The sequence below is a fragment of the Balaenoptera borealis genome (assembly GCF_965194805.1).
Source record: "Balaenoptera borealis genome assembly, chromosome: 4".
Taxonomy (NCBI): Eukaryota; Metazoa; Chordata; class Mammalia; order Artiodactyla; family Balaenopteridae; genus Balaenoptera; species Balaenoptera borealis.
Window position 1 is genome coordinate 60,334,937 of NC_138861.1, and position 26,596 is coordinate 60,361,532.

General features: G+C 39.4%; 1 protein-coding gene and 1 pseudogene across 5 annotated transcripts in view; one reads left to right on the plus strand and one right to left on the minus strand.

The window, feature by feature from the left end:
* The window catches only part of LOC309627935 (uncharacterized protein), a 144,745-nt gene that overhangs the window by 74,975 nt on the left and 43,174 nt on the right, over positions 1-26,596 (plus strand). The window contains exons 11-12 of one of the 4 annotated variants that reach the window (XR_014244040.1): positions 6,999-7,115; positions 17,122-17,212. The gene's annotated coding sequence lies outside the window, so the exon portion shown is untranslated. Of the gene's footprint in view, positions 1-6,998; positions 13,690-17,121; positions 19,383-26,596 lie in introns of those variants that run through there. The other 3 variants (XR_014244041.1, XR_014244042.1, XM_082390336.1) reach the window with 3 other exon arrangements.
* LOC309628401 (elongation factor 2 pseudogene) lies at positions 23,411-26,430 on the minus strand (annotated as a pseudogene). Its single transcript has one exon. The product of its transcript is annotated as an elongation factor 2 pseudogene (transcript).

A 26,596-nucleotide genomic window follows, 5' to 3' on the forward strand; every position in this document is an offset into this window, starting at 1 on the left:
GCCCAGAGATAAGCCCACGCACATATGGCCACCTTATCTTTGACAAAGGAGGCAAGAATATACAATGGAGAAAAGAGAGTCTCTTCAATAAGTGGTGCTGGGAAAACTGGACATGTAAAAGTATGAAACTAGAACACTTCCTAACACCATACACAAAAATAGACTCAAAATGGATTAAAGACCTAAATGTAAAACCAGACACTACTAACTCTTAGAGGAAAACATAGGCAGAACACTCTATGACATAAATCACAGCAAGATCCTTTTTGACCCACCACCTAGAGAAATGGAAATAAAAACAAAAATAAGCAAATGTGACCTAATGAAACTTAAAAGCTTTTGCACAGCAAAGGAAACCATAAACAAGATGAAAAGACAACAAACAAAAGAACTGACAAACGATTAATCTTTAAAGTATAGCAGCCGCTCATGTAGCTCAATATCAAAAAGCAAACAACCCCATCGAAAAATGGGTGGAAGACCTAAATAGACATTTCTCCAAAGAAGATATACAGATTGCCAACAAACACATGAAAGGATGCTCAACATCACTAATCATTAGAGAAATGCAAATCAAAACTACAGTGAGGTATCACCTCACACTTGTTAGAATGGGCATCATCAGAAAATTTATAAAGAACAAATGCTGGTGAGGGTGTGGAGAAAAGGGAACCCTCTTGCACTGTTGGTGGGAATGTAAATTGATACAGTCACTCTGGAGAACAGTATGGAGGTTCCTTAAAAAACTAAAAATAAAACTACCATATGACCCAGCAATCCCACTACTGGGCATATACCCTGAGAAGCCATAATTCTAAAAGAATCATGTACCATGATGTTCATTACAGCTCTATTTACTATAGCCGGGACAAGGAAGCAACTTAAGTGTCCATCGACAGATGAATGGATAAAGAAGATGTGGCACATATATACAATGGAATATTACTCAGCCATAAAAAGAAACGAAACTGAGTTATTTGTAGTGAAGTGGATGGACCTTGTGTCTGACATACGGAGTGAAGTAAGTCAGAAAGAGAAAAACAAATACCGTATGCTAACACATATATATGGAATCTAAAAAAAAAAAAAAAAAAAAAAGGTTCTGAGGATCCTAAGGGCAAGACAGGAATAACAATGCAGATGTAGAGAATGGACTTGAGGACACGGGGAGGGGGAAGGGTAAGCTGGTACGAAGTGAGAGAGTAGCAGTGACATATATATGCTACTAAATGTATAAGATAGCTAGTGGGAAGCAGCTGCATAGTACAGGGAGAACAGCTGGGTGCTTTGTGACCACCTAGAGGGGTAGGATAGGGAGTTTGGGAGGGAGATGCAAAAGGGAGGGGATAAGGGGATATATGTATACATATAGCTGATTCAGTTTGTTATACAGCAGAAACTAACACACCATTGTAAAGCATCATACTCCAATAAAGATGTCCAAAAAATCCCCAAACTATCCTTTTGTGAGTGATTGCTAGGAACCAGACTCTTTGCTGAGAACTTTGCATGTGTTTGTAACTAACTTTGTACCTAATTTAATCCCTCACAACTCTATGAAATAGGTAGTTATGCTTATTATATATCAGGCATTGTTCTAAACCCTTGACATGAATTACTTCATTCAGTCCTCATAACAACCCTATGAAGTAGCTATCATTATCATCCTTGTTTTACAGATGAGGAAAATAAGCCACTGATCAGGTAAATCATCTGCTCAATGTCACACAGCTATCAAGTGGCAGGATTCACTTTGGACACCATACTTCTATGCTCACTGAGCTCAGCTGCCTTTTACCATTCATGTTGTCCCCAGAGCTCTCTTCCTAAAACTTTGATCCAGTCATATCCATCCCCCTCTTAATGACCTGCAATAATTTCCCATTATTTATGAATCAAATTCAAAAATATTTTGCTCAGCATTCAAGGCTCTCCACAATTTGGGTCTCATAACATTCTATCTTATTTCTCCTTCTTTTGACTAGCTGCTCTATCTACTCTGGACTAATTGCCACCCCTAAACTAGCCAATCATACTCAGAAATTCATGATTTTTTTCGCAGATTGGAAGACTCTTCTTTAGCTTTCAAAATCCAGATCAATGTTCAGGCTATCTCAAGTGGTTCTCTTCCCACAAAACCTACCTTGTTTTCTCTTCACAGAGTAACCACCACCTTCTTCTGTCCTTATTTATACTGACATAATATCATGTCTTTTACTCTGCTCTGCATTATACTGTGGTGTTTGTTCCTCTTCCATTCAGATGAAACCCTGCAACTCTTGAGGTCAAGGACTCTGTCTTATTAACATCCCAGTGCCTAACATTTAGTATAGATTGTTGACATTCACGAACATTCCTGAATGAATGAGTGTATGAGTAAGTGAATGAAAGTACTGAATATATTTTCAGCTTTGTGGGAAAAACAGAAGTTCGAAGTGTTAGTGAAATAAATTAACTTTCAGAGTAAATAAAAATTATTTCTGTATTGCATGCATGTTTCAGATAAGAGTGCAGCAATATTTTCTGTTTTTGATAAAACTAGCACATCAGAAACATTAATTTGTTCAACAAGACTTTGATACAAAGGAATTGTTCCTTAGTTGGAGAGATAAATAAAGTTGGTGCTATGATATTAGATGAAGATGGAGAGCATTGTTTTTCAAACACTTTTTGAACATAACTCAAGAAATTGATATTACATCTTGACTGCATGATCTATTTGTTATAATACTTCCTAGCTGTATTACTAATAGTGCAAAATTTCTCTTTGGGGACTATTTAAGGGTAGCATAGGCAAACTCTCTTTCTCATGATGTTTTAAGCTATAGCCCTTGCCACTCTTGGAATTCACCCTGAAATATCCTGGCTCCTTGCCTTTGCTTTTGCTCTGTACAAATGCTCTTCATCTTCCTTCCTATGTCTCCCCACCTGTCACCTTGCACCCAAATTCTTAGTCACAGAGGTGACTAAAATGTCCCATTCTCCACGATCTCCTGAGTAAAAAAAAAAATGACTCTTATTCTCTGCTACCAATACATCATGTTTGTTTGCATTTATAATACCATTAATCATGTTTGCTTACTTCTGTCTCTCCTAGTGGATTATAAATTGATTGCAGGAGGGGATCCTGACATTTAGCCTCATGTCATACTACTTTCCCCAAGCCATTCTAGTCTCCATCCCGTTCCTTTAGTGTGCCAAGCTCTTTCCAATATTATGGCTTTTTATTTTTGGTTTCCTCTTCCTGTGTGGTAGACATCTAGGGGAAATCACAATTAGTTTTCCATTTTACTCAGAATATGATTGTCTAGTGAGAGACTACATTTCCTACTTGCTCTTTCATCGAGGTGTAGCCATATTACAAAGCCCTCTGACATCAGTAGCATATGAGTGTAAGGGATTATCTCATTTAACCCTCTCAACAACCTATAGAGAAGGCACTGATATTAGCATTATACCACTTCACTAGGAATAGGCTTAGAAAGGTTGAGTAACTCAGTCAAGTAAAAGTTTATCCTTTTAAGGATACTCTTTGATGCTCATATATCTCTTGTGAGTTTGGTTTGCAAGAATCAGGTACACAATATCCAGTCTGTTCTAGGATCTCTATAATTGAGATCCAGGTCCTAGTGAATTATGATGGCTACACCAAGGCAGGCCAGTTCAATGACAGCCTGTCGGAACATCCAGACAACCTTCCTGTATAAGTGCAAATTTTGGGTTGTCTGTTTAAAGTTCTTCCTGGATGTCCATCTCCCTTTCCTTCCTGCTGGCTGGAAATGATGGTGGGGAGCAACTCTAGAAGTCACAGTGGAGAAAACAGACCTGCCCTTTCAGCCTGGATCCCCAGATGACTTTACAGAGCAGAGCCTGACTACTGACCCTGGACGGGAAAGGGAAAGAGAAATGAGCTTCTGTCTTGTTTAGTCATTGAATTTTGTCTATTTATTAACCATTACTCCAAACTGACCTGTCCTGAAACACCTTTCTACCAGTGGTGAAACCTACTGATACTTCAGATCTCAGCTTAAATGTTCTTTCCTCCAAGAGTTCTTTCTGGGCCTCTCAATCTAAATGGTTTTCCTTATACATCCTATTTATGACTCAGCTCTTCTCGGAGAAAGCTCAGCACCAGCTAGAACTCTTATTTATTTATGTAATTGTTCGTCTCTCTTCCTCACTAGTTGTAAGCTCCACGAATGCAGGGACCACATCTGCTTATTCACCAGTACTAACGCACTGTCCAGCACATGATTGGCTCCCAATAAATATTTGCTATGTAAACACAGCTAATAGTAATAATTTGGGCACTAACTGCCTCTTATTGAGTATTTTCAATTTTCAGGAGTTGTACTAAGTGTTTTACATACATTATTTCATTTAATCCTCTCAACAACATATAGAGAAGCCACTAATAGCATCATTATCCCATGTTACTTGGGAAAAAAATAGGTTTAGAGAGATTTAGTAACTCATACAAGTGTCACACAATTCAAAGCTTATATTTTCAACTTGAGACTCTCCTCTTGGGAGTAGGATTAGCAAGAGTCAGGTGCACAATATCCAGACAATTCTACTAATTGAGAAATCCAGGATTTCTGCTAATTGAGATCCAGATGCTAATGAATAATGACTACACCAAAGCAGGCCAGTTTAACAATAATATGTCTGAACACCCAGCTGACCTTATGTAATTGCAACATTTACATTCTTGTCTCTTTGTAACTGCAACAGAATTAAAGCCCAAAACACTGTTTATAATTTTAAAACTATCATCTAAAACCTGTGTAGTTAATTCAAGATGAGGCATGAATAAACATTCTTTCAAACTCTGTATAACTCTTAAACGGGCAACTACAAGATTTTTTTGTGTTTTTTTTTTCTTTTTTAGAGTCAAAGATTTGAGTTGGAATTTATATTTCAGAGCCACACATGATAATTCTCTTATTGTATGTTTGTTGTTAAATATCCCCTTACCTACCACATAAACCAAGCCAAGAGTTTAATAGTTAGCAGAAGAAAAATGTGTTTCCAACTGTAAAAAAACTTGTGTAAAAGACTGGGAAAAATATTAAATCAGGAGTCAGGGCACTGAGGGTCTAGGTCTGCATTGCCCAATATGGTAGCCATCACCCACAGTGGCTATTTACATTTAAATTTAAACTACAAAAATTTAAAACTCAGTTCCTCAGTCGCACTAGCCACTAGCCACATTTTAGGTGCCATCAGTCACATGCAGTGCAGTGCAGATTTATAGAATAGAATATTTTATAGAATATTTCCATCATGACAATAAATTTTATTGGAAAGCATTGTTCTAGAAATGTAATTTTTTCTTCTCAAGATACTTTTAAACTGTTAAAAATTATTGAGGACCCCAAAGAGTTTTCTTTAAAATATGAGTTATAACAATTGATATTTACTGTATTAGAAATTAAGAGAGAAAATTCAAAATACCAACTCATATTCCATTAGCCATCAGAGCAATGACATCATCACACATCACTCGGTCACCGAAACCTCCCCTGTACACTCAGAGAGAGTCGGGGCAGGGCGGGGGAAGGCAGGCAACATCTTAATGTTGTGAAATGTTTTGACCTCACCTTGAGACCTGGAAGTGTCTCAAGATCTCCTAAGGGCCCCCAGATCACACTTTGAAAACCACTGGTCTAGACCTCACTCTAGTGACCCTACTCTGTCACTACCTAGTTCTTATTTTGCCCAATCAAAGATCAGTGTTCTGCCAAATGTTGTGTTTGGCAAAGGAAAATAAAAATAGTCTGAATCCTTTGTCAAAGCCAGGCTTCTTTGAGGGGAAGGAAATGAAGACCCTCTCACCCAGAGACTATTTCTGGCTAAATTGAGTAGGCTAACAGCCTACTCCAGTGAATGCATTAGCCGGGGTTTGAAGTGATTTCTCTGCTTTGGCTCCAATAGATTTTCCCAAACATGTATGAAAATCACAATGGCTCAAGCTGCACAGCCTCAGGCAGCAACTTGATATTTATACTTCGAATTCTCCCAATATCTTTTGTGTTCACCATCGTGTCACCATGTTAGAAAGGGTCTCTTAAAAGATAGTTATGATTTTGCAAATGTATACAATTATGTGACTATTATGTTGAACACCTGAAACTAATATAATATTATATGTAAACTACTCAATTTAAAAGACCGCTATGCAGTACAAATGGTAAGTTCAAAAAGCATCGAAGTCCTGACTCTGACCTAAACACCAATAAAATTATTTCAGAACATTTGATTTTAGACCAAGGAGTCACAGGTCCTTTCCACCTCGTCCTAAAAGTGTGAAAACGTTCCAAAATGCTATACCACATCTTGAACTTAAGAGTCGATTCTTTCTCTGTCAATGTACTATTTCTAAAAGTAGAATTGATTTGTTGATAAAGCACATTGTAACAGGTTAACCATAATAGAATATTCAAAAACGCCTTTAGTAAAAATATGGCTCTTTTCTGGGAATTTGTAAATGTCCATTCTGGTAATTATCTGAATTTGAATGATTTTAATGACCAAAACTCAAGGAAGATTCCATAGATTTTATTACTCTCTGTGATCCAATTTACCCCTTGCTAGGGTATCTTTTTAGGTAGGTGCATGATGTTTGAGATATATAGTGAATGAGATTGGAATGGAAGAATTCCCACTGCAGTGGTTAAAGGTAGACCCAACTTGGTAAACACTTCATCAAAGGAAATTGTTGCCTCTTCTCTTCTGAATATTCTTTGCTAGTCATTGGCAAGAGACGTAACTCACAAATGGTCTCTTTACTCTGTGAATGACAAAGTCCTATTTCCTCTTCTTCTTTCTAGATCATATCAGTTCATCCTTCAAACCCATAAAAATATTTTTTTCTAGGTGAACCAAGTGTATATCTTGAGCCAGTGTGACCCTTGAGGCCGCCAAAGCAAGACTCCTGAGTGATCCTGTTTAGCTGGGCTGCTGGATTGATCTTCATTCATTCCAATTTCTTTCAGTATTTGAACCAGGTCTACAGCTGAAGGCAGTGATATGAGGAGGACCTTTGTCATATATAACCCAAAGAGAAAGAAGTCACCTCTGCAGACTCATAACAGACTGACTCCTTCTCCACAGTAAGCCTGGCCTTAGAAAAAAACAGGAATGGGTACAATTATTTCATTATTGATCTGGCCTCAGTGAGTTGCTTCTCCAGCTTTGCTTTGGAAATGTCTCACTGATAAAAATCTCACAAATACATAATCTGTAATTGTGTTGGAAACACACTGGGCTTGGCATCATGTGGTAATTGGATCATCTTGATTTGAAAAGAAGAGGCTTTGTAAAATAAGTTACCTATATTTAATAATTGTATCATTGCAATTTGTAATGTCTATGTAGCATGTTGTAATGGATTAGATCTATCTAGAAGTACTGAAAGTCTTCCAAAGAAGTCTAAAGTAGTATTTTTTAAATCATTGTAAGCAGAGTTGACCTTAGGCTAAATTATGTATTCATTGAGCACTGAGTCTCACTTTTGCTTCTTCATTCTTGCTCTCTTTCTAGTTGGTGATCATAACCTCTCTTTCAGTTAGAGAGCTATATCAACATCCTTCCTTTAGGGCCAGTGCCTTTCTCTTGAAAGGATGTAAGATCAAAGTGTGGTACAAACTGGTTTGACCATCTCTGTCTGCATTATTCTAAATTCACTAGCTCAAAATGTTATTCTATCCTTTTGAGGAAGTTCGTGTTTTATCATACTTCTGATCTTTAGGGATGGAACCTCTACAACATGTTGCAGGTGCAGAGACAGTGATAGTACCCAGTGTAGATGTGCCTCAGAATTGTCTGCCTTAGGGACAGAAGGGGGAGAATTTACCCACCAGTATTCCCCAGTATCCACTGGTGGCACCAAAGGGGTCAACTGCCTTTCACTTCAGGGTGCCCCTGTGCCAGAGAAGTTCCAGGATATAAATCGAGAGACATGATGTATAGCCAAGGCCAAGTGCTGTCAGGTTATACCTGCATAGAGCTGTTTGCTGCATAAATGGCTGGGTAGTGGGTGGGCCAGGGGATGTAAGACAAGACACAACCTAATAAAATAATTACAAATTATATAAGTAATATGCAAGTATGTGGAATGCATGGGGATAGTTTCCCTCGGTGCAAAAACACAAAAGTAAGCATTGTGGCTGAATTTTTATGGCAAAAAATATAATTTATTTGTTTTGATACAGAATGTATACAAGGAAATAAGATGAGCATGGAGCTGGGCAAGATTCCTCCTGTCCAATGTCCTGGCTGTTCTCACATCTCAACTTCTTGATATCCCTGCATAGCTACCTTTGGTCCCAGTTTGTTGGTCTCTGAGAATGTGGCCAAGCAAAGTGGGTTGTAATTTTATTGGTAAAGTTCCTTATCCTCCTAATTTGATGGCTCACAGTAATTCAACATGTGGCCTTTGCTGGGCCTTTAGGTAATACTCTGTCATCTCATAGACTGCAGCTGCCTGCCCTTTATTTGGTTTGGATCAGTGCCTGGGTTGCTTCTCTGCTGGCTAGTGGCAATGAGAGGACAGCCAAGTTCATCACAGGCCAGAGATAAAGCTTTGGATAGCACTGTTGATGGGAGGAAGCTAAGACAAGCCAGAAAAGAGGGAAAATAAAGGAGTGGTCCCCCTCCTCAGCAGATAAGAAATATTTGATATGGGCTGGTTGTCTGACTGTGTCAGACAGGGTGAGGAAGGGACGGTTATGGGATGAACTGAATTTCCCAATGACATCTTGAACAGGCAGCCTTTATCATCATTTCTGTATTCTAATACAGAGGCCTGCCTTTTCATTAGAGCCAAGGGCAGGTAGAATAGTTGTTCTTTTAGGGAACTTACAAATAGCACCTTGTTAAAACTTCCTGAATTATGAGTCTTGATCCAATTAAGAAAATGTACAGTAGAAAAGAGAACAAAATATCACCCTTACTAATAATAAAGCTGATGTTAGAAATTGTGGTTTATTTCTTTGGGTAGGTGAACTTTGTAACACTGATCCAAGGAATTAGGCAGATGTACCTACCCAGTCACAAACTGGGTTAGAAAATCTCAGACTTTCCCTGTGGGGTAACTTTCATACATGGCATAGCAGATCACTTCCTGTAGGTGGGCAGGTGGCTTTCCTGAGAAAGGTGAGAGGGAGATGTTATGTCATACAAACCCTGTTAATTTATTGCAAACTCACCCATTTAAATAAGTCAGTTTTCCTCTTGGAAGCGGAGAGATCAGACTAGTTAATTTTCTAATACCCCTTCTTCTCCATAGGTAGATACATCATGAGAGGGTGGGTATAAGCAAGTTTACAGATAAACTTTTTCTTTTTCTGAGCTGTACAACTTATAGCTCAACCAGCACAACCTCCTGTGATCTGTTTTTTTGTGGGTAGGTTTGGTGCCATATTCCTTACCTTCACACTATGATTCATTCTGTTCCTGTAGATTGTGACTCCGCTGGGTCAGTATTGAGACTGATAAAGAAAGGATAACAAGGAAACTAACATTTATGAAGAACGTACTTTTTTATTTAGAATATTACATAAACTTAGTTGATAAAGCAGCAGGGTTTTTTTTTTATTGGAGTATAGTTAATTTGAAGAAAGTATTTTTATAACCATTTGTCTACTGAATGAAAACATGGAGCTTTAAAGATGTTAAGATCTATACTATACTCCAATTATTCTAAGAAGCATATTATACCACTTTTTACCATTCCTGAAATCACAATATGCTTACCACAAATGGGAAACATAGATTAGCTGACTGATTTTTTCCTTTCTAAATGGAAAGGAAATTATGATATTTTATCATCCAATAATGATATTTTATAATCCATGGTATGTCAGATTCAACAAGTAGGTAGAAAAGGGCAAGCCTAGAATTTGTCCCCTGGGTTGTGTGATTTCAAATTTTAGATGATTTTCTGGCAACAATCATTTTTCTTAGAAATACACAAGCAATTAAGGCAACACATGGTTCACAGTCTTTCCCCACATCATTTTATGTGTTGTCATGCGGTTTGACACTCAGTCTTGCTTGACCCCGTCTGTGTAGAATTATGCTCCTTGGGGGCCAATTCCTTCTTTCCCTGTGAACTGAGGCTACTTAGTGGGTCTGTGAAGTAGGCTGATGAAACATCTTTGTTATCAAAAATTGAACTAATGGTGATTGAATGTTCTAGCAGCTGGGTCTTGTTAGAAGAAGAATAGACTGGGCTGTCACATTACTTTATATAAACTCTACTTCAGTGGAATATGAGGGAAAAGAATTGGGAACTTTTTTTATTGCTCAAGACTATTCCTTGTTGCAATTGAGAAATGTGGGAAATAACTGAAGTGATTGTATTATGGTTGGTTTCTCAAGCAATACTTTGAAATCTTTTTCAGTTAAATAAAGTGTTTGCTTTGTGCAAAGCATGAACTAGTTGCCTCAGGGGATAAGACATGCCACCTGCCATTAAGAATCTGCATGATATAAAAAGGGAACTGCTGAATGCACTCATGACTAATAGATAGAAGAGTAACAGAGGATCAGAGATATGATATGGGATTTTGAAGGAGGAAGAAATCACATGTGTATGAGGCAATCAAGAAGAACACTGTGGAAGCAATGGCAGAGTTTTGAAAACTTGGGTAAAATTTTCTCTAGTGGCTACGGGAGTGAGACTTCTGGTTTCCAATAATAGCAGGCTAGGTTATTTGGATCACAATCCCACAGAAAACAAATAAAAATGGTAGATAAAACTTTTAAAAAAAATCTTTTAAAAGTTGAATAGTCAAAAAAGAGAGAATTATTAGATCAAAATTTGAAGAACATCAGGAACTCAGATAAATAAATGGAGCATGAAAGACCCCTTTGTCCCTAAGGAGATTTGTTAATTCCCCCAAATCTGAACTTAATTTTGATCACCTACATATAATGTCCAGTCTAATGAAAGACTGCCTTCAATAAGTTCATAACCTAGGAGACAGCACAGACAAGATAAAGAAGAACCAGGTGTAAACTAGCCTTCAACCATATTTCATATTGGATGATGAAGCCCAGGTAATAACCTCAAACTTTAAGATTTAAGGTGGTCCTGGGCTGGTAGCAATTTGGAGCACAAATCAGTTTGGAGAAAGGCAATGAGCAGCATACGGGCATGTACCATCAAGTTCAGTATACTTTATTTGCTGCTGGTAAGAATAAGACCACATCAGTGCAGAAACTGAGAATGTGTAAAGGTGTGAGTGTGAGAGTGTGTGTGTGTGTGTGTGTGTATCTGTTGGTGACACTACTTTACTTGTAGCTATTACCACTTTTTTCTTTTTTTCAGGCTGGTACCTTTAATGATGAAGAATCTACCTGCACTTGTAATTTTCTCAAATTAAGATACTGGGTGAATATTTAAGTAAAAAATACCCAGTTTAAGGTTTTACCTGTATCACACATCTTTCCTGCCATGAAATAGTTTCTCTTATTCTAATAGTACTGAGTATTGAGCCATTACAAAGAATTTCTATCTTCAAAATACACTAATCATGGATCAGTGCCCTTTGAGAATTTGTAATCAATAAAGCAACTTTACTCAGAGTAAAGTATGGCAGATATTTTCCTTCAGTTATTTGGAATATTATCAGGTGTCACATATTTGGTGCATTCATGTTGGAACCAGGTTCATTAGTTATTTGAAATACAAGTATAAAATATAAAGTTTTTTTCTTTCAGTCTCCATTGCTGGATCATCTTCAATATTCTTTTTTTTTTTTTTTTTTTTTGGCCATGCCACGCATGGGATCTTAGTTCCCCATTCAGGGACTGAACCCAGGCCCACAGCAGTGAAAGCGCTGAGTCTTAACCACTGGACTGTCAGGGAATTCCCAATCTTCTATGTGCTGACCCCTAAATGCTGGCATGTACTCAAGTCCCTCTTGTGTGACCTCTTCTAAATTTCATCTACAATCATGACTTATGTTAACTGATCTCCTTCCATGGCTTTTATTACCACTTGTATGCAAAACTTGCATGTCCAAAAAAGAACTTGAGTTATTCTCCAACACAAACTTACTTATTCCTCATCTTTCTTTCATAAATGGCACCATCATTCACTTAATTACTAGGACAAAACTGTGCTGCGTGTTTGGATTCTTCACTTTTCTTGCTTTACACCCTGCATCAAATCCATCAGCAAATCCTGTAAACTCTATCTTCAGAATGAACCACTCCTTCAGTATTCTCACTTCCCCTACTCTTACCTCCTTGGTCCAAGCCACCATCACTCTCTCACATGAACTACCAAGCTTGTCCCTTTGCCTGCATTCTTGCTCCCCATCCTCACTGCCTACTCCCTACACTTTAGCCAGGGTGATATTTTACAAGGAAACAAAACATTTCACTCTCTTGCCCTCAGGCCTTCAGTGGCTTCTCACCTCCACTACATGGAAAATGGAAAATAGTTTCCATGGCTACAAAGTCCTTTATTTTAGTCCCTGGCTACCTCTTCAGCTTCATTTCCGAGACCCTTCCTCTCATTTATTCCACTATTTTAACCCTTTTTTCATTATTCTTTCTAGAACTTGCTACTCAAGTTTCATTTCAGGAATTTTGTTCTTGCTCTTCCATCTGCCAGGAATGTTCTTCCACCAGAAATTCACATGACTTGCTCCCTCATTTTATTCACTTTTCTGTTCAAATGTCCCCTCCTCAGAAAAGCCTTTCTGGAACATCCTAGCAATTTCCTTGACTGTTTATTTTTCTTCCTTGCCCCATTTCATTTTTCTGATGTAAATATCAGAATAATCCTAATATAACCTGATATTATGTGATATATTTGTTTGTTTGTTTGCTATGGTCTTGTCTCTCCCACTATGACATAAGCTCCATGAAGTCAGAGCTTTGCTAGATCCTCAGTTTCTAGAAATAGGTCAGGTAAATGGAAGCACTCAACACATATCTGTTGATTTATTGAATGAATGAATGAATGAAAATATACTGGTTAAACTTAAATAAAATAGTTCTTTGTTCATTCCACATAACTAGATTATTAAATCTCTTCACCCCGTTGTAACTGTGGGGATAATAACTACCTACTTTATAAGATTGTTGTGGAGATTAAATAACTTGATACAAAAAATGTTATAAGGTACCTGGCATATAGTAAGTGTTCAATAAGTATTATCTATTGCCATTAATATTACCGTTACGTTATCATTTTTTCATTTTTTCATTGAAGTATAGTTGATTTAGAATGTTGTGTTAGTTTCTGGTGTACAGCAAAGTGATTCAGTTATACATATATATATTCTTTTTCATATTCTTTTCCATTATAGCTTATTACAAGATACTGAATATATTTCCTTTTGCTATACAGTAGGACTTTGTTGTTTATCTATTTTATACACAGTAGTTTATATCTGCTAATCCCAAACTCCTAATTTATCCCTCCCCCACCCCCTTTCACCTTTGGTAACTGAGTCTGTTTCTGCTCTGTAAATAAGTCCATTTTTATCATATTTTAGATTTCACATATAAGTGACATCATATGGTATTTGTGTTTCTCTGACTTACTTCACTTAGTGTGATAATCTCTAAGTCCATTCATGTTGCTGCAGATGGCATTATTTCATTCTTTTTTTATGGCTGAGTAGTATTACATTGTGTGTGTATCATATATTACATATATATATATATATAAAATCTCACATCTTCTTTATCCATTCATCTGTTGATGATCCATTTAGGTTGCTTAATATTGTTGTTACTTTAAATTTAGAGTTTCCTGCTACAAATTAAAAACATCTAAAAAAAAATTTAGAGTTTCCTTCTATATTTATTTTAACCAATAATGGGTTGCTTTCATTCTCTGTATCTGGCATATGGAAGCACTCATTAAATGTTACTGTATTTACTCTATCTGATATAGACTGTTCTGTCCTCAATTTACACAAATGTGTAAGGCTACAAAAATGACCGTGCAAGATGCAATTATACAAAGCGTTCTTAGTAATTATGGGGAAAATTATGATTTTTCCATCACTTTAAAAATTTTTGTCAACACATTAAAATTCATCTTACTGTCAGTTATAAACGTATAGGGAAACGAAAAAATAGAAAAATAAAATTTATTTAGTACATTAATTTTCAAGATTATAAACATTGAGTATGAAAGTGTTTTATTTATTTGTAAAAAAAAAACTTGGCTAGTTAAATAATGTTTACCTTCTTTTCACTGTATAACTTAGGCTATGGCCTGAGCATCTTTTCTATGTGTTGGCTGTTAGATTTCTTTCTAACTTTGATCAGCATTTTACATTTTATCCTTTGTACTTTCATTGTCATGAAAGTTACATATGTCTGAAGTTATGTAAATGTGCAGGTTTTTTTGTTTGTTTTTGTTCGTTTTTTTTTTTTTTTTTTTTTGCCAGAGTCAATTCCTCTGGCATATTCTTATCCTTTTCATCACAACCACTCTCCTATCAAGGTGGATAAGTTCACCTTGGCCAAATTCCTCTGGCGACATAGCTAGAATGTCTTCAAAGACAGTAGCGTCAGCACAGTCATGACATCAGTTATTTTTTCTGTAACTACATTTATGTTTGACTTGAATTTCACATCCAGACTTGCCACTTTTCATTTATTTGCTGCACTTTCTTCTTTGCTGGCCACGTTCCCTCTTTCAATGATCCTTCTGTAAAATATCCTGTGGGTTTACCACTGAGAGGACAGAGAAGCACCATGACTACACTCCTGGCTGTATGTGAACTAACATCAGATGTGCTGTGACCAATCACCGACAGACTTTGTAAGAAGTACCATGATTGGTCACTGATATGATGCTCATCTGTTATTCACATAGTGATTTGTGAGCTGAGGAACTAGAAGCAAAGTTTGCACCTTATGCAATTACTCATGGTTAATATAACTGAAATTTGACATGTATTGGGGGATTGGAGTTATTTAACTAAACTGTACTAGCTGAAATTTGTGCACATTGGAACTGGAATCATGCAAAGCAAGGGCTGCCAGTATATTAGGCTAATACGAGTTGCTGCATTGTTTGCCGGAATTATAAGTAAAAAGATCTTCCTTTGCTATATCCATTTCATTCTTCGTTGTCTAGAAGTTGTGTCAGCATAACTGTGAAAGAGCTATTTATTACTTTCTTTTCTTACCTTTAATGTATTACATAAAGATAAAAAATTCTCACTCACTGGAGTTTTAAAGAGGCAAGGGACTTGTGTAATTTCTTTATGAACCTATCTAGACCCCCATGAACCCCTTGGGAATGTTCACCAGGATGTCTAACACGGGGATTTTGTAAAATGTAAATTAGCTGTTAAAGAGTTTGGTATTGGGTATTTTTAAAATTTTTTTCAATTGAAGTATAGTTAATTTACAATGTTGCATTAGTTTCCGGTGTACAGCAAAGTGATTCAGTTATACATGTATATATGCATATATATATATAATATTCTTTTCCATTATAGTTTATTATAAGATATTGAATATAGTTCCCTTTGCTACACAGTAGGACCTTGTTGTAGAGATTATCATACTAAGTGAAGTAAGTCAGTCAGAGAAAGACAAATATCATATAATATCACTTATATGTGGAATCTAAAAAAAGATAAAAATGAACTTATTTACAAAACAAAAACAGACTCAGAGACATAGAAAGCAAACTTATGGTTACCAAAGGGAAAAGGGGGTAGGGAAGGGATAAATTAGGAGTTTGGGATTAGCAGATACCAACTACTATATATAAAATGGGTATTGGGTATTGACTGAGCACTGATTCTCCATATTTTAAAGCAGTGTTTCTCAATGTTGTTTTTGTTATTATTATTAACCTCTCTCCTGCAAAGAGACTTTTTAAACATGATTTTCCTAATCAACCCCCACTCCTCTATGACATTTTAAAACCACAGATACGTCTGTTCATGTACTGTGGCCCTTTGGAAAGTCATGAACCGATGTATTATCTAAGACGATTCTACTCTCCAAGCATCAATGTTTTTGTCTCTTTAAGGGCACTATCAACCTCACTGAGGTTGCATGTCTTAATGTAACTCCAGGTTGCTATACTCAGTTCCCATTAGAAACATCTATAAATTTTAATTCATATAAAGGAGATAAGTTGGAAATAGCAAAGTCAGATGGGGTGACATCCTATTATTTAAGGAAACAATTTGGGACCACAGCTTCATGAAATATAGACCCGAGCCAGACCCCTATCTGCCCAATAGAATAGGGTCAACCTTCCCCCTCATTCTCCAACTTCTTGCAAATTTCTTCCCCGTTGCCTTATCACAATGTCTGTAATTCTACTGCTGCCTTCAGTGGGGGTGGGGGGCTAGGTTTATTTGATTTCCAAAGGCCACTCACTAGTAAAGGCCTACTTCCTCAAACTCCCACTTACCTTTCGAGCCTCAGCTCCTGTGTGGCCTCCTCTCTAAATGACTCTTCCCCACCCACACGGCCCTGGCTCTCCGGGTCACTTGCAGCCACTCTCACCAGGCTCATTATCCCTCCTCCTCTGTCTGAGTCTCCACTATATGTCCAGCTCCTTGTAAAGTATCTTAGAAGGTTGTGTGGAACAACAAAAGAGAGAACAAGATAAGGGGACCAAGGGTGCTAGACAGGGTAGGTAGCAATTGTAAATAGGCTGATGGGTCGACTTAATGGAGAAGTTAACATTTGAACAAAGACTTGAAGGAATGATGGAGTTATCCATGGGGATGTCTGAAGGTAGTATACTCCAGGCAGAGGAAACAACAAGTACAGAGTCCCTAAAGAAGGCATGTGTATAAATTGTTCAAGGATCATCAACCAGGTCCATGTGGCTGGAGAGAGTGAGCAAGGGGGACTTAGTAGGAGATAAGGTCTTATTGTTAGTGAGGGTATTATGGACTGAATGTATTGCCGCCCTATCCCCCCAAAAAAATTCATGTTGAATCCCTAATCTCTGATGTGACTGTGTTTGGAGATAGTACCTTTACAGAAGTAATTAGGGTTAATTAAGGTCATAAGGGTAGGACTCTCATCCAATAGGGTTAGTATCTCTATAAGAAGAGACACCAGAGGACTAATTTCTCTCTCTCTCTCTCTCTGCCACATGAGGATGCAGCAAGAAGGTGGCCATCAGCAAGCCAGGAAGAGCACTCTCACCAGAAACTGACCACGCTGGCACTCTGATCCAGCCTCCAGAACTGTGAGAAAATAAACTTCTGTTGTTTGAGCCACCCAGTCTATGTTATTTTGTTATGGTAGACTAAAACAGAATGAGGTGGAGGTAATGGGGAGGGGCAGATAACATAAGGCTTGTTGGCCGTTGTTAGAACTTTGGCTTTTCTCTGAGACAAAAAATGATTGAAAAGTTTTGAGTCAAAGAATGACAATCTGATTTATGTTTTTAAGACACAGTTATGGCTGCTATTTTGAAATAGACTGTGGGAGTGAGGGAGACAAGTATAGAAACAGGAGGTCTGTTTGGAGATCGGGGCATCTCCAGGGGAGAGAAGATGCTAGATCCAATCAGAGAGGTAGTAATTGAGGTGGCGAGAAGTGGTCAGATTCCATATATATTTTAAAGGTAGACTCCACAGGATTTTCTGACAAAAAAATAATATGCAATGTGTGGGTCAAGAGAAGTCAAGAAAAACTCCAAGATTTTTGGTCTGAACAATTGGAAGGGTAAAGTTGCCATCAACTATAATGGAGAGAGTTTGCAGGTAGATAAGTTCGTTGGGGATGATCAAATGTTCAATTCTGGATGTGTTAACTTTGAGACGTGTATAAAGTGGAGATGTTCAGTAGAAGAGTAGATATACAAGTCTGGAATTCAACAGAAGGTTCAAGGGTGGAGCTATAAGTTTGAGAGTCATTGGCACATCGATGACATTTAAAGTCATGAGACTGGATGAAATCACTAAGGTCTGTTCTTTCTCTCTTTCTCTACTTTCAATTTCCCCTCTTCCTCCTCTACTCATTGTGCTGCTTCTGCATTTTCTAGGGTCAGAACAGGGGTAGAGGGATATAGTGGAAAAGGGCAAAACTTTATTATTTTTTGCTTAACTGGTACTGTTTGCAGTTGTTTCTTGGCTGACAGTGGCTGGTTATACATTATTTTATAGCAGGCTACACATGTTAGCTTTTTATGGGTATGTTGGTTAGTTCTCCAAATACACTTACACAAAATACTCTGCAACTTTCCATTTCCTGATTAGGGGTGGGGTAGTGTGGGATGGGATGCAGGCCCCACCAAACTTCTTATAAACCCCTCCCTCCAACTTCTGCTCCCAAAGCACTATACCTCCAACTTCTTTCTGCTGTTATTTCCTTGATCTAACAGGAAACCCCTTTATAGTGTCCCTTAAAGATGACTTATGCCATTATATTTATAACTAAAATATATATACATGGGAAAACAGACTGAAATGAGACACACTAAAATGATGGCAGTAATTATATTAATATAGTGGGACTTGGGTAATTATTTTCTCATCAATTATCCAAAATATATTATAATGTGGTTAAATAAATATCTTTTTCAGTGAAAAAGTTACGTATATAGCATTTTTGTATATAAGTATGTATAGTATATTTTGTATACAAGTATGTATATCATATTTTTGTCTTAAATATATATGTATATAAATATATATAAATATGTAAAGATAGATATTTCTATACATATATATTTAAGACAAAAATACTACATATATAGTTTTTACTGAATATATATACATACACAAAGACACACAGACACTACTAAGGAAACATTTAATGAATTAACTATGCTAAAAATAATACTTTTTAAAAACTGAAATAAAATAAAAATACAAGTGGAAAGTAAAAAATAAATATTTTACAATTTATTCTGAAGAAAAATGTTTCTTTCCTCAAAGTATAAATACCATTTTTAAAAATGATAAGGCTCATGAACAATAGAAAAACTCCCCAGCAAGTAAAATATAAATGGCTGGGGAAAAAAGAAAAGAAATGCAAAGAAGCCCTATATCACTCAGAATTAGAGAAATACAGACTCAAACAATGAAATGGCATTTTTCACCTATCAGTCTGGCAAAGGTCAAAATGTTTGATACGAGCATGATTACCAGGATGTTGAGAAATAGATATTTTCAAAGTTTAAGAGGGAGTTCACTACTGCAAATTCTTTGAAACTGTTTTGGCGATGCTTATCAAAATGTAAAATGCCCATACCCTTTGTTTGTTTTGGGTTTTTTTGGGGAGGAGGATTTTTTTTTTAACACCTTTATTGGAGTATAATTGCTTTACAACGGTGTGCTAGTTTCTGCTTTATAACAAAGTGAATCAGTTATACATATACATATGTCCCCATATCTCTTCCCTCTTGCATCTCCCTCCCTCCCACCCTCCCTATCCCATCCCTCTAGGTAGTCACAAAGCACCAAGCTGATCTCCCCGTGCTATGCGGCTGCTTCCCACTAGCTATCTATTTTACATTTGGTAGTGTATATATCTCCATGCCACTCTCTCACTTTGTCACAGCTTACCCTTCCCCCTCCCCATATCCTCAAGTCCATTCTCTAGTAGGTCTGTGTCTTTATTCCCATCTTGCCTCTAGGTTCTTCATTACCATTTTTTTTTCTTAGATTCCATATATATGTGTTAGAATATGGTATTTGTTTTTCTCTTTCTGACTTACTTCACTCTGTATGACAGACTCTAGGTCGATTCACCTCACTATAAATAACTCAATTTCGTTTCTTTTTATGGCTGAGTAATATTCCATTGTATATATGTGCCACACCCTCTTTATCAATTCATCTGTTGATGGACACATAGGTTGCTTCCTTGTCCTGGCTATAGTAAATAGAGCTGCAATGAACATTGTGGTACACAACACTTTTTGAATTATGGTTTTCTCAGGATATATGCCCAGTAGTGGGATTGCTAGGTTGTATGATAGTGCTATTTTTAGTTTTTTAAGGAACCTCCATACTGTACTCCATAGTGGCTGTATGAATTTACATTCCCACCAACAGTGCAAGAGTGTTCCCTTTTCTCCACACCCTCTCCAGCATTTATTGTTTGTAGATTTTTTGATGATGGCCATTCTGACTGGTGTGAGGTGATATCTCATTGTACTTTTGATTTGCATTTCTCTAATGATTAATGATGTTGAGCATTCTTTCATGTGTTTGTGGGCAATCTGTGTATCTTCTTTGGAGAAATGTCTGTTTAGGTCTTCCACCCATTTTTGGATTGGGTTGCTTGTTTTTCTGATATTGAGCTGCATGAGCTGCTGGTAAATTTTGGAGATTAATCCTTTGTCACTTGCTTCATTTGCAAATATTTTCTCCCATTCTGAGGGCTGTCTTTTCGTCTTGTTAATGGTTTCCTTTGCTGTGCAAAAGCTTTTACGTTTCATTAGGTCGCATTTGCTTATTTCCATTTCTCTAGGAGGTGGGTCAAAAAGGATCTGGCTGTGATTTATGTCATAGAGTGTCCTGCCTATGTTTTCCTCTAAGAGTTTGATAGTGTCTGGCCTTCCAATTAGGTCTTTAATCCATTTTGAGTTTATTTTTGTGTATGGTGTTAGGGAGTGTTCTAATTTCACTCTTTTACATGTAGCTGTCCAGTTTTCCCAGAACAACTTATTGAAGAGGCTGTCTTTTCTCCACTGTATATTCTTGCCTCCTTTATCAAAGATAAGGTGACCATATGTGCGTGGGTTTATCTCTGGGCTTTCTATCCTGTTCCATTGATCTATATTTCTGTTTTTGTGCCAGTACCATACTGTCTTGATTACTGTAGCTTTGTAGTATAGTCTGAAGTCTGGGAACCTGATTCTTCCAGCTCCGGGTTTCTTTCTCAAGATTGCTTTGGCTATTAGGGGTCTTTGTGTTTCCATACAAATTGTGAAATTTTTTGTTCTAGTTCTGTGAAAAATGCCAATGGTAGTTTGACAGGGATTGCACTGAATCTGTAGAGTGCTTTGGGTAGTAGAGTCATTTTCACAACGTTGATTCTTCCAATCCAAGAATATGGTATATCTCTCCATCTATTTGTATCATTTTTAATTTCTTGCATCAGTGTCTTATAATTTTCTGCATACAGGTCTTTTGTCGCCTTAGGTAGGTTTATTCCTAGATATTTTATTCTTTTTGTTGCAATGGTAAATGGGAGTGTTTTCTTAATTTCACTTTCAGAATTTTCATCATTAGTGTATAGGAATGCTAGAGATTTCTGTGCATTAATTTTGTATCCTGCTACTTTACCAAATTTATTGATTAGCTCTCGTAGTTTTCTGGTAGCATCTTTAGGATTCTCTATGTATAGTATCATGTCATCTGCAGTGACAGCTTTACTTCTTCTTTTCCAATTTGGATTCCTTTTGTTTCTTTTTCTTCTCTGATTGCTGTGGCTAAAACTTCCAAAACTATGTTGAATAATAGTGGTGAGAGTGGGCAACCTTGTCTTGTTCCTGATCTTAGTGGAAATGGTTTCAGTTTTTCACCATTGAGGACGATGCTGGCTGTGGGTTTGTCATATATGGTCTTTATTATGTTGAGGAAAGCTCCCTCTATGCCTACTTTCTGGAGGGTTTTTATCATAAATGGGTGTTGAATTTTGTTGAAAGCTTTCTCTACATCTATTGAGATGATCCTATGGTTTTTCTCCTTCAATTTGTTAATATGGTGTATCACATTGATTGATTTGCGTATATTGAAGAATCCTTGCATTCCTGGAATAAACCCCACTTGATCATGGTGTATGATCCTTTTAATGTGCTGTTGGATTCTGTTTGCTAGTATTTTGTTGAGGATTTTTGCATCTACGTTCATCAGAGATATTGGTCTGTAGTTTTCTGTTTTTGTGACATCTTTGTCTGGTTTTGGTATCAGGGTGATGGTGGCCTCATAGAATGAGTTTGGGAGTGTTCCTCCCTCTGCTATATTTTGGAAGAGTTTGAGGATAGGTGTTAGCTCTTCTCTAAATGTTTGATAGAATTTGCCTGTGAAGCCATCTGGTCCTGGGTTTTTATTTGTTGGAAGATTTTTAACCACAGTTTCAATTTCAGTGCTTGTGATTGGTCTGTTCATATTTTTTATTTCTTCCTGATTCAGTCTCGGAAAGTTGTGCATTTCTAAGAATTTGTCCATTTCTTCCAGGTTGTCCATTTTATTGGCATAGAGCTGCTTGTGGTAATCTCTCATGATCCTTTGTATTTCTGCAGTGTCAGTTTTTACTTCTTTTTCATTTCTAATTCTATTGATTTGAGTCTTCTCCCTTTTTTTCTTGATGAGTCTGGCTAATGGTTTATCAATTTTGTTTATCTTCTCAAAGAACCAGCTTTTAGTTTTATTGATCTTTGCTATCGTTTCCTTCATTTCTTTTTCATTTATTTCTGATCTGATCTTTATGATTTCTTTCCTTCTGCTAACTTTGGGTGTTTTTTGTTCTTCTTTCTCTAATTGCTTTAGGTGTAAGGTTAGGTTGTTTATTTGAGATGTTTCTTGTTTCTTAAGATAGGATTATATTGCTAGAAACTTCCCTCTTAGAACTGCCTTTGTGGCATCCCATAGGTTTTGGGTCGTCGTGTTTTCATTGTCATTTGTTTCTAGGTATTTTTTGATTTCCTCTTTGATTTCTTCAGTGATCTCTGGGTTATTAAGTAGTGTATTGTTTAGCCTCCATGTGTTTGTATTTTTTACAGATTTTTTCCAGTAATTTATATCTAGTCTCATAGCGTTGTGGTGGGAAAAGATACTTGATACAATTTCAATTTTCTTAAATTTACCAAGGCTTGATTTGTGACCGAAGATGTGATCAATCCTGGAGAATGTCCTGTGCACACTTGAGAAGAAAGTGTAACCTGCTGTTTTTGGATGGAATGTCCTATAAATATCAATTAAGTCCATCTTGTTTAATGTATCATTTAAAGCTTGTGTTTCCTTATTTATTTGCATTTTTAATGATCTGTCCATTGGTGAAAGTGGGGTGTTAACGTCCCCTACAATGATTGTGTTACTGTCGATTTCCCCTTTTATGGTTGTTAGTATTTGCCTTATGTATTGAGGTGCTCCTATGTTGGGTGCATAAATATTTACAATTGTTATATCTTCTTCTTGGATTGATCCCTTGATCATTATGTAGTGTCCTTCTTTGTCTCTTGTAATAGTCTTTATTTTAAAGTCTATTTTGTCTGATATGAGATTTGCTACTCCAGCTTCCTTTTTTTTTTTTTCACGATCACCACCATATCAAATTTATTATTCCAATGGCACTAATACAGCTGGAGGTGCTCATGGTGACACTGCACAGGATTTCCTGCCTTCTAGCTTCTGTCCAAAAAGAACATCTACCCGCTTGTTCCTTCCCCCTTTCCGGAGAAGAATCCACTACGGGCCATTTACCCAAATAAACCTCTTAATGCGTTTATTTTTAACTTTTTTTGGACATGTGAATTTCCCTCTTAACAAAAAAGCTTTGGGTGTCCCATCTCCTCCCCCATCCCCACCGGCCAGATAAGTCCCTGCTGTGAGGGCATTTCTGTTGCCTCTGAAATCTAGAAATAAATATCGAAAGAAACGGCATCAAGTGTTCATGTTGAGCGATGGCACGGAGTGGGCCCCAGAAACTTGTCAGGCAGAGCGTTACTGGGTCTGGACAGCCTCAAGGTGTCGTGGAGAATGTGGGGCTGTTGCTGTGGTCACCTGTCCCTGGGCGCAGGGGCTGCACCGAGTCCCACCAGGCAGCAGGCTGCGGGGAGGCCACCTACAACTTGTCCAGGAAGTTGTCCAGGGCCGGGATGCCTTCCTTCAGGCCTTTGGGCTTGCGCGTCTCTGCCACCACCTGGCTGGGGCGGCTGGTGCTGTCGAAGGGGTCACCGGGCAGGATCTGCCAGTGGTCGAACACACACTGGGGAAAGGCCTGGCCGCCCGTGTTGGACCTCAGGTCAGCGGTGAAGCCAAAGGACTCATTGACAGGCAGGTAGGCCTTCACAACAAACATGGGGGTGCCGGCCACCTGGGTCTCCTCAAAGACGTGGCCCCGCTTCCTGTTTAGGACACCGTAGATACCACCAACCACTTGTTCCGGACACTGGATCTCCACAAGGTAGATGGGCTCCATGAGCCGGGGCTGGGCGGTCAGCACGCTGGCGTACAGGCAGCGCCGGGCCGTGGGGATGATCTGGCCGCCCCCGCGGTGAATGGCATCCGCGTGCAGTGTCACGTCATGGACGTCAAAGCGCACGCCCCGCATGTTCTCCTCACACAGCGCCCCCTCCTTGGTGGCCCACTGAAAGCCGGCCACCACGCTGTCCTTGATCTCGTTGAGGTACTGCACGCCCTTGGTGATGTCAGTGAGGATGTTGGGGCCGGTGCCATCAGGGCCAAAGCACCAGATCTTGCGGGCCTCGGCCACGTCCCACTCGTACTTCTCGGCTAGGTAGCGGGCCCGCTGCTTGAGCTCCTGGCGGGAAGACACCTCGCCCTTGTCAATGTCCTCGGCCAGGCCGTCGGGGAAGGGCCGTGCCTTCATGTACAGCCTGTTGTGCTTGTTGGGGGACTTGGACAGGCAGAGCACGTTAGATTCCTCACTGACGGTCTCTCGGTACGAGACGACTGGGTCGAATTTCTTGATGGGAATGCAGGCGTGGTCCTCCTCCAGGTCCTTGAGGCAGATCTCCAGGTGCAGCTCCCCAGCACCCGCGATAATGTGCTCCCCGGACTCCTCAATGATGCACTGCACCATGGGGTCCGACTTGGCCAGCCGCTTCAGGCCTTCCACCAGCTTGGGCAGGTCGGCCGGGTTCTTGGCCTCCACAGCCACCCTGACGACAGGGCTCACGCTGAACTTCATCACCCGCATGTTGTGGGCATGCTCGAAGGTGGTGATGGTGCCTGTCTTCACCAGGAACTGGTCCACGCCCACCAGGCCCACGATGTTGCCACAAGGCACGTCCTCAATGGGCTCGACGTAGCGGCCCATCATCAGGATTGTCCTCTGGATTGGCTTCAGGTATAGGTCTTCCTCCTTCCCGGGCGTGTAGTTGGGCCCCATGATCCTGACCTTCAGGCCGGTGGACACCAGCCCTGAGAAGACCCGGCCGAAGGCATAGAACCGACCTTTGTCAGAGGTCGGCACCATTTTGGAAATGTACATCATAAGAGGGCCTTTGGGGTCACAGCTTTTAATGCCCATGGCGGCCTCGTCGTCTGGGGGCCCCTCGTACAGGAGCTCACAGCGGTACTTCTGGGCCGTCACAGGAGAGGGCAGGTGGATGGTAATCATCTGCAGCAGGGCATCCCCAGCAGGTAGCCAGCGGCGCATCACTGCCTTCAGAAGTGGTTTGCCTTCTTTGTCCTTATCTTCACTGTCCAATTTGATGTCTAGTTTTTCAATTAGTTTTGCCGTCTCCTCTTTCTTGAAATTCATGATTGCATCAAACACCTTGAAGATGGGGTCCAGGATGAGCTGGCAGAATGTCCGCGGAAGCTTCTTGCCATCTGGGCTGTTGGCTGACTTGCTGAATTTGCCGTTGGCTGGATCAAAGTACCGGTCTCCCCACAGCTTCTTCATCATGTCCTCCACCTTCTTGGCCCGCTCGGCAGGCCCCAGCTGGCCCTCGCCCTTGGCGGCAAACTTGGCCACATACATCTCCTCAAACTGCTTCAGAGTGAAGGCCCAGCCGTGGAGACCAGACCCGAAGCCAACAGTACCGAGAACAGGGTCGATCATGATGTTGCCCATGGGGCCGCTCTCACCCTCCCCATAGGTGGAGATGATGACGTTGACATTCTCCACGATGCGCTGGAAGGTCTGGTAGAGCTCCTCGGGCTCCAGCTGCAGCTCAAGCAGCGCCCGGTCCATCTTGTTCATCATCAGCACAGGCTTGATGCGCTCGGCAATGGCCTGGCACAGCACCGTCTCTGTCTGCACGCATACGCCCGACACGCAGTCCACCACCACCAAGGCACCATCAGTGACACGGAGGGCGGCTGTCACCTCTGAGGAGAAGTCCACGTGCCCAGGGGAGTCAATGAGGTTGATGAGGAAGCCAGAGCCATCCTTGCTCTGCTTGATGAAGTTCAAGTCATTCTCTGAGAGCTCGTAGAAGAGGGAAATGGCCGTCGACTTGATGGTGATGCAACGCTCCTGCTCGTCCTTCCAGGTGTCAGTGAAGCGGGTCTCCCCAGCCCGGGCGGAGGCGATGATACCCGCCTTGCACACCAGGGAGTCCGTCAGAGTGGACTTGCCATGGTCCACGTGGGCGATGACGGACATATTTCGGATGTTGGCCTTCTTGTCCATGATGGCCCGGATCTGGTCTACTGTGAAGTTCACCATGGTGGCGGATGGCGGTGGATTCTCCCAGGCAGATCTGAGTGTAGCTAGCCGCGCCGAGGATGGCGGCGACGACGGCGGAAGAGCTCCAGCTTTCTTTTGATTTCCATTTGCATGGAATATCTTTTTCCATCCCCTCACTTTCAGTCTGTATGTGTCCCTAGGCCTGAAATGAGTCTCTTGTAGACAGCATATATACGGGTCTTGTTTTTGTATCCATTCAGCCAGTCTATGTCTTTTGGTTGGAGCATTTAAT